Here is a 7,204-nt window from a genome sequence, read left to right as displayed (position 1 = left end):
TTATAATAATAATAATAATAATAATAATAATAATAATAATAATAATAATAATAAATCAGTGAGGTGTAGAGACACCATAGAACAAAACATTGCTTCTTATTCTTGAGAGCCAGTGTGGTGTCGTGGTTAAGAGCGTGGGACTGGGACTCAGGCGATCTGGGTTCGAGTCCCCGCTCGGCCATGGAGCCAACTGGGTGACTTTGGGCCAGTCGTAGACTCTCAGCCCAACCCGCCTCACAGGGTTGCTGTTGTGGGGATGAAATGGAAGAGGAGAATGATGGAAGCTGCCTTGAGCCCTTTGTAGGAAAAAGGCAGGATATAAATCAAAAGATAAATAAATATTAAGAATATTCTGGTTTCTAAAGACCGAATTCGCTATGGTGAAATGCTATGATGGCATTTGGACAGCATGACAGACCAACAATGGTAAAACTTCCACCATAGCATGTCGTGTTTTTTAACCCAGCTATTGTCTTAAACGTATGCAATCACATATTTAGCTGGTAGGACCTTGGCTATGGTGAACTTGAAGAGGAAGAAAAAATGGCATGAACCTGCCTGTTTTGTAGAACCCACTGGGCTTCTTAAAAGCCAAACTATTTTGGCTTCAGAGGAACATTTCCAAATATGTGACCTAAGACTGTAGCCTAGGACTTTATTTAATGCTGCCTTTATTTGTTTGTTTGTTTGTTTGGAGAACTTATATGCCGCCCGTTCGCATAAGCCTCAGGGCAGCTTCCAAACCATAATTCTTTTCTCTTGGTATGTGTATGAAGTGATACTTGTTCAATGAGATTCAACATCAAAAAGGTGAACTCTGAACATAGCTTTCTGAAAGAATACACACACACACACACACACACACTGAAAATTTCCTTCCCAGAGGTTATCCAACTGAAGTGACCTTGGCAAAATATAGAAAACAGTGCACAATGGTGACTTTTGCCCAGTTTGTCTCCGTTACCCTTACAAAAAAAGGGTAAAAACGGCAACCAACTTTACTTTTTTCTATTATAAAAGGATACTTTCAAATACCCTTTAAAAAGGGAGGTCTTAACACCTTTAAAACACTTTTCTGGAGTTTGTAAAGGAATCAGACTGAAGAGAAAAAGAGAGAGATGAAGTGGCAGAACTTGAGGGAAGGTTTCCGCTTTTAGTTGTGGGTGAGATCTTTTCAAGAACCTGGTGCACACTCAGAACCTGCCTGAAGTCTTCACCTGCGAAGAAGTGGAGATGCTTACTAGAAATTTAGTTATGGCCTAAGAGTTCGTTCCTAAGCATGTTTAGGCAAAAGAAAGTTTTATGTGAAACCTTGGGAGACCTTCTTTTGTACCAACATACTTTGGATGGTACCCTCAGAGTAGGGGTTTTCAAAATTTCTTATCATTCTATAATAAAATCAACAGTCTTCAACCTGGCTCTTTCCAGCTACTTTGGACCACCACACCCATCACTCCTGAACATTGCCCATTCTAGATGTGTCTGATGGGACCTGTAGTCCAAAACTTCTGAAGGAAGAGGCTAGGAGAGATCCACCAGCTGTCTCGATTTCTTGGTTTGTGTCAGTTTCTGTCCCTGGAGAAGCACTTTGCTTTTGTCATTTGGAGATGTCTTGTTAAAATTTTGTGATGCTGGGTTTACAGTGTTGTTATTTTGCAGGGTTCAGCTCCTTCTCCAGAGGCTCTTGAGGGTAAATCTCTGAGTGGATGCAGATGTATCTTATTTCTAGTGCAATTGCGATTTCATTAGCCTTGGATTCAGGGTGGATGAATAAGAGTACTTCTTCATACAATGCATAATTACTACATATGAATTGCTGCGACAATGTGTTGTGATAAATAGCAGGTTAGATGACTTTAAAGGGAGAGGAGACAATTCTGTACAGAAGGAAAGGTCTATTGGTGACTCTTAAGCCATAGCTTCTGTCATTATTTGTTTTTCAGCGCCGGGTTAAGACCTTTTTATTCCAACAACATTTTAATAACTTTTAATATTGGCTTATATATGTTTTAATCTGCATAATCTGCATTTGTATTATGTTTTATATTATTCTTATTTATTTATGTAAGTCATCCTGAGGCCTTCATGAAAGGATGGCATATAAATATTCTAAATAAATAAATAGCCTTATCCTGCCTCATCTTGGAAGCTAAGCTGGGTCCTTCCTGGTTGGAATCTGGATGGGTGACTTAAATGGTATGAACTGCCTGGAGAGCTTGGTTACGGACAGCATAGGAATGTAATTAAGGACAATCGTGAGGACAATCAACGGGGGTGGCTCTTGCCATTATAGAGACACCTAGCCAGTTCATGCAAGAAAACAAGAAAAACTGTGCGTCTATTTGAGTTGATGGTTTAAAAGAAGTGGCTGGAGCCCATTGGTGGGAAATTGCCCCAGGGCATCTCCCTATATCTGCATGCTGCTTTCCTACTTACGAACCAGATTGTGTCCTTTCTCAGAAAGATCTGCAGATCTATGGTGGAGTACCTTCTTCGTCTGCAGAAGTTCCCAGATTCAGTCTCCACATCTCCTCTTAGAAACCCTGGAGAAATGCTGCCTGTTGGGGATGATGGATCTCCAGCTGTTTGGGGCTTCAGTTTCCATAAGCCACTGATCCCATGGTGAACTGTCAAGAAAGTTGGATGTTGAAGTCCAAAACATCTCACCATGGTTGCTGGTAGGCTGAAGTCCAACCATCTCAGAGATCTAACTTCTACACGCCTTTGGTATAGACAAGATTAAACCGTCCAGACAGCTACCCTGACTTGTGCACTTGAATTTATGAGTTGATTCACTGATCCTATAGCAACACAGAATCAAAGGGATGTGCATTTTCCTACCCACCAGCCCACCCCACAAACAAGAGGATTTTCCAGAAATCAGGTCTTCTTTTATATTTCAAGACACTGACTGAGCTCAAGTGCATTGTTTGCTGCTGCTGCTGTTTCCCAGCATAAATTATTTGGACCATTAATGGGTAGTTTATTTTCTAATCCACTCTCCAGAGAAGAAAAAATATAATTCTCCATACCAAGATTAATATTTATTTTAAGGCAGTTCATCTATGATTAATAACCACCTGAATCAATTACATCTATCACTCTGCCTGAGCACACATTGGAATAATTCAGTTATATAAACAGATGGTATTCTTTGCCTAAATGAAGGTGAAAATTGAAAATTGCTTTTGTAAAGCCTAGCACTGCATTCTCTAAAGGCTCTTCACAGCACGAGCTATCCCCATCTTGTGTTTCCCGGAATAATTTCACACTGATGTTCACACTGATGGGAAAAGGCACGGGAATGATGCTGTATCACCTTTGGCAATTCGTTCTGCACTGGCATGTAGCCAACCTCCCAAGGTGGTTGGTTTCAATGGGGGATAGGCATGGTTCTTTCCTTCAGTGCTAAGGGTACTAGCAGGTGCCCATATCTGCCCATTACCTGTTGATATCATTAAAAATGGCACTGCCCCACAACTGGTGCAGAGAACGTTCTCCTTCCTGATTTGCATCTGTGCTGGAAGCCAGAGAATGTCCCTTCTCTGTCCCACCATGGCTGGACCACATCTGTCCCAAGATTAGACTTATCTTCATGGTCAAGGCACCAGATTTAGTGCCTTGACTCACCCAAGCACCAAATCAGATTCAAGGAAGTTTATTAAAGCATTTAGGAAAGGGAGAGGGGAAGGGGATACAGAAAGAGAAGGGAAAAGACAGGTGAGGACCTGCAAGAAGAGACAATATTAGCAGAGTACAGAATCTTAGCACATGCAAACTCCTTGAAGACAGAAGCGAAGCTGATCAGGAACTGTGCAAAGCTGTGGTCAATGGTCTGGATATGTTGATGGCACATCCAAAGATGCTGTCTAAGAGGCCTGATGGAGTCCATTCATCTGAACAGGGAATTGTGATTTTGATACATTTGCTTCAGGGGCTGTGGGCTGCCCTAACAGATGGTTGTCCTTTATCATGGCAGGGGAGAGGTTCACCAGCAACCCTTGCCGAGCAGCCACCTTTGTGGGCTCTTCAGACTCTTCCTTTGACTGGAAGCCCAGGACAGAGATTTCTAAACCATACATTCAGCATCTTGGGGTTTTGTGGGATGATGAGGCAGAAGGACCTCTCAAAGAGGTGACCGGTTAGATCCATTCTGTAGGCTTTAGACATGATGTCACTAAAGAAGAAGGTCTCTTTGGAATCTTCCCTCATTCCATTCCTGCAACTTTTGGTAGGCCTCACTGTCAAACTGTAAATACTTAAGGTGGTGGTCGTAGCTCTTCCAATGCCTGCGTTTCATCTCTTTCTTTTATCCCTCAGTTTAGCATGATTCATTTATATATGCATATGAATTTTGAGGGACTGCAGGTGGCGCAGGGGTTTAAACTGCTGGGCTGCTGGGCTGGTTGATCGAAAGGTCGCCGGTTCGAATCTGCACAATGGGGTGAGCTCCCGTTGCTCCGTCCCAGCTCCTGCCAACCTTGCAGTTCGAAAGCATGCAAATGCGAGTAGATGAAAAGGTGGGCAGGTAACAGCGTTCCATGCACTTCGGTGTTTAGTCTTGCCGGCCCCATGACCACAGAGACTGTCCGGGACAAACGCTGACTCCCTCGGCTAGGAAACCGAGATGATCACTGCCCCCTAGAGTCAGGCATGACTGGATGTAACGTCAAGGGGAAATCTTTACCTTTACCTTTTTATGAATTTTGAATACAATGAGAGGAACTTTAACATTAGTTTCTGACATTTTGTGCTAGTATTTTATTCACATCTCCCATGGAACGGTGTGCTATTACTGAAAATTCAGTTATTCTAGCAGGAATCCATAAATCTATGATTCATTTCTCCATCGCTCATGAATGGTTATTTTAATAAACATAATTGCTGTTGTCTTATCTCGATGCATACTGCAAATTGATAGATTTATCAAAGTCATCTGAGATAGCTTGTCTTACCATAAATCTAAGAGCAACCATTCATTTTACTAGGGCAAACTGGTTTCTTTTCTCATTCTCTTTATAGTGGAAATTGAATTTCAGTGAAATTTTGGCAAACATTACCATTTCTCTGAGAAATGTTATTTCATCTTGCAGTGACACAATCCTCAGTTCTCGGGTCCTTTTCTTGATAGCTCCATGCTGCAAATATTTGGTTTTACTGGAACTGGTGAAGAGGTGGCAAGAATACTTGAGCAATTATTTTTTCAAAAACTCCATCCCATAATAGTAAGGTTTCACTGGTTTTAACTTTCCTATCAGCTTGTTGGAAGGTGGAGAGAATCAGTGTTGCTCATTGACCAAACTTGGTGGAATCTGAGCGAAATCTCATGTAGTGAACCAGTGAAATTCTGGTGGCAATTCCTTTGTCATGCATCTTCAGACCCTGAACTGACTCAGCCCACCAAAGTTGAGTGCTGGACATAAAGTGGACCTCCTCTTCCATCAGAGCTTTACTTGAACAGCAAGGTTCACCAGACCTCTGTGCTGGTGGTGTATCCATGGTCATCCCGTAGTTCCAAATTCTGGCTCACTGCTTCTTCTGGCCTCCTGGTTGGTCTTCCATTTTTGACATGGCCACTGGTTGACCCTTGACTTCTATTCCAAATCCCCACCTTTTCTCAGACCGCAAAGAGAGAAGAGGCCCACCACAAATTAACCTTGGACAGATATTTTCTTCTGAAGTTTCTTACCTTTCTCATGAAGCTTGATGGAAACAAGTGCTTTTCTAAGCAAGCAGGGAAGCAAAAGAAGATGAAGTTTCTGTGGGAGGTGCATTGGATTCTTGTACTTACAAGAATCTTGCGATGAGGTGGTCTGGGGTTTGTGTGAACATCCTGATTTTCCTTCTCTTCATCGTTTGTAGCTCCTTCTGCTCCAGCAGAATACAGCAGAATTTTTTCCATGTGGCTTTTCTGGTCAGCAAAGACAGGAAGCCTTCTCTTTTGTCCTTACTCATGTCGATTGCACTCCTCCATCAGTTTCCTGACCTCAAAGACACATGGAAATTGGCCAGGCCAGGATGAGGACAATTATTTTTAATATTATTATGTAAAACATTTTTTATGCCGCTCCCATTGCAACGAAGCCTCGGGGTGGCTCACAACAGGATACAAAGTACATAAATACATAAATACATAAATAATAACAATATAACAATTTAAAAAATTGCTTAAAAGCCCCTGGTGCATCTCGGCTAAAAATTTAAAATCCTATTAATTCAAATAATTAAACAATTAAAATAAGTTTTAAATAAAAAGGTCTTAGCCTGGGGCCGAAAAACAAATACCGACGGCACCAGGCAGACCTCTCTGGGGAGTGCATTCCATAGATGGGGCACCACCGCAGAGAAAGCCCTCCTCCGGATACTCACCCTCCTAATATCATTCACAGAGGGTTCCTGGAGAAGGGCATCTGTTGCTGATCTCAAAGGGCGGGAGGGCATATATGGGCGCAAGCGCTCCTTTAGATATCCAGGTCCTGAGCTGTTTAGGGCTTTATAGGTCATAACCAACACCTTGAATTGGGCCTGGACTTCAATCGGGAGCCAGTGGAGCTGACGGAGAACTGGGGTTATATGAGAACAATGCCCAGTCCCCGTCAGCAGCCTGGCAGCTCTATTCTGCACCAATTGAAGTATCCGGACTGTCTTCAAGGGTAGCCCCACGTAGAGCGCGTTACAGAAATCTAATCGGGAAGTTACCAGCACGTGTCACTGTCGCCAGGCAGTCGTTCTCCAGGAAGGGACGCAGCTGATGTATCAGCCAAAGCTGAAGGAAGGCGCTCCTCGCCACCGCTGTCATCTGAGCTTCTAAAGACAGCTCAGGGACTAGGAGCACTCCTAAGCTGCGAACCCTGTCCCTCAGAGGGAGTGCAACCCCATTCAGGACAAGGCCCAAGTCCCCCATCCTGAGGCCCGAGCCACCCACCAACAGGACCTCCATCTTGTCTGAATTGAGCTTCAGTTTATTGGCCCTCATCCAGCCCATTACCTCGGCCAGGCACCGGTTCAGCACAGCCACTGCCTCACCTGGATTGGTGGAAAATGAGAGGTAAAGCTGGGTATCATCAGCGTACTGATGATTCTGCAGCCCACACCTCCTGATGACCTCTCCCAGCGGTTTCATGTAGATGTTAAATAGCAAAGGGGCAAAATGGACCCCTGCAGAACGCCATGGCAGTTATGCCATGGAGTTCTGCAGGGGTCC

Source organism: Varanus komodoensis, unplaced genomic scaffold (assembly GCF_004798865.1).
Source record: "Varanus komodoensis strain SLA01 unplaced genomic scaffold, ASM479886v1 scaffold20_1, whole genome shotgun sequence".
Lineage (NCBI taxonomy): Eukaryota > Metazoa > Chordata > Lepidosauria > Squamata > Varanidae > Varanus > Varanus komodoensis.
The sequence above is the reverse complement of the archived record's forward strand: the minus strand, read 5'-3'. Positions refer to the sequence as shown.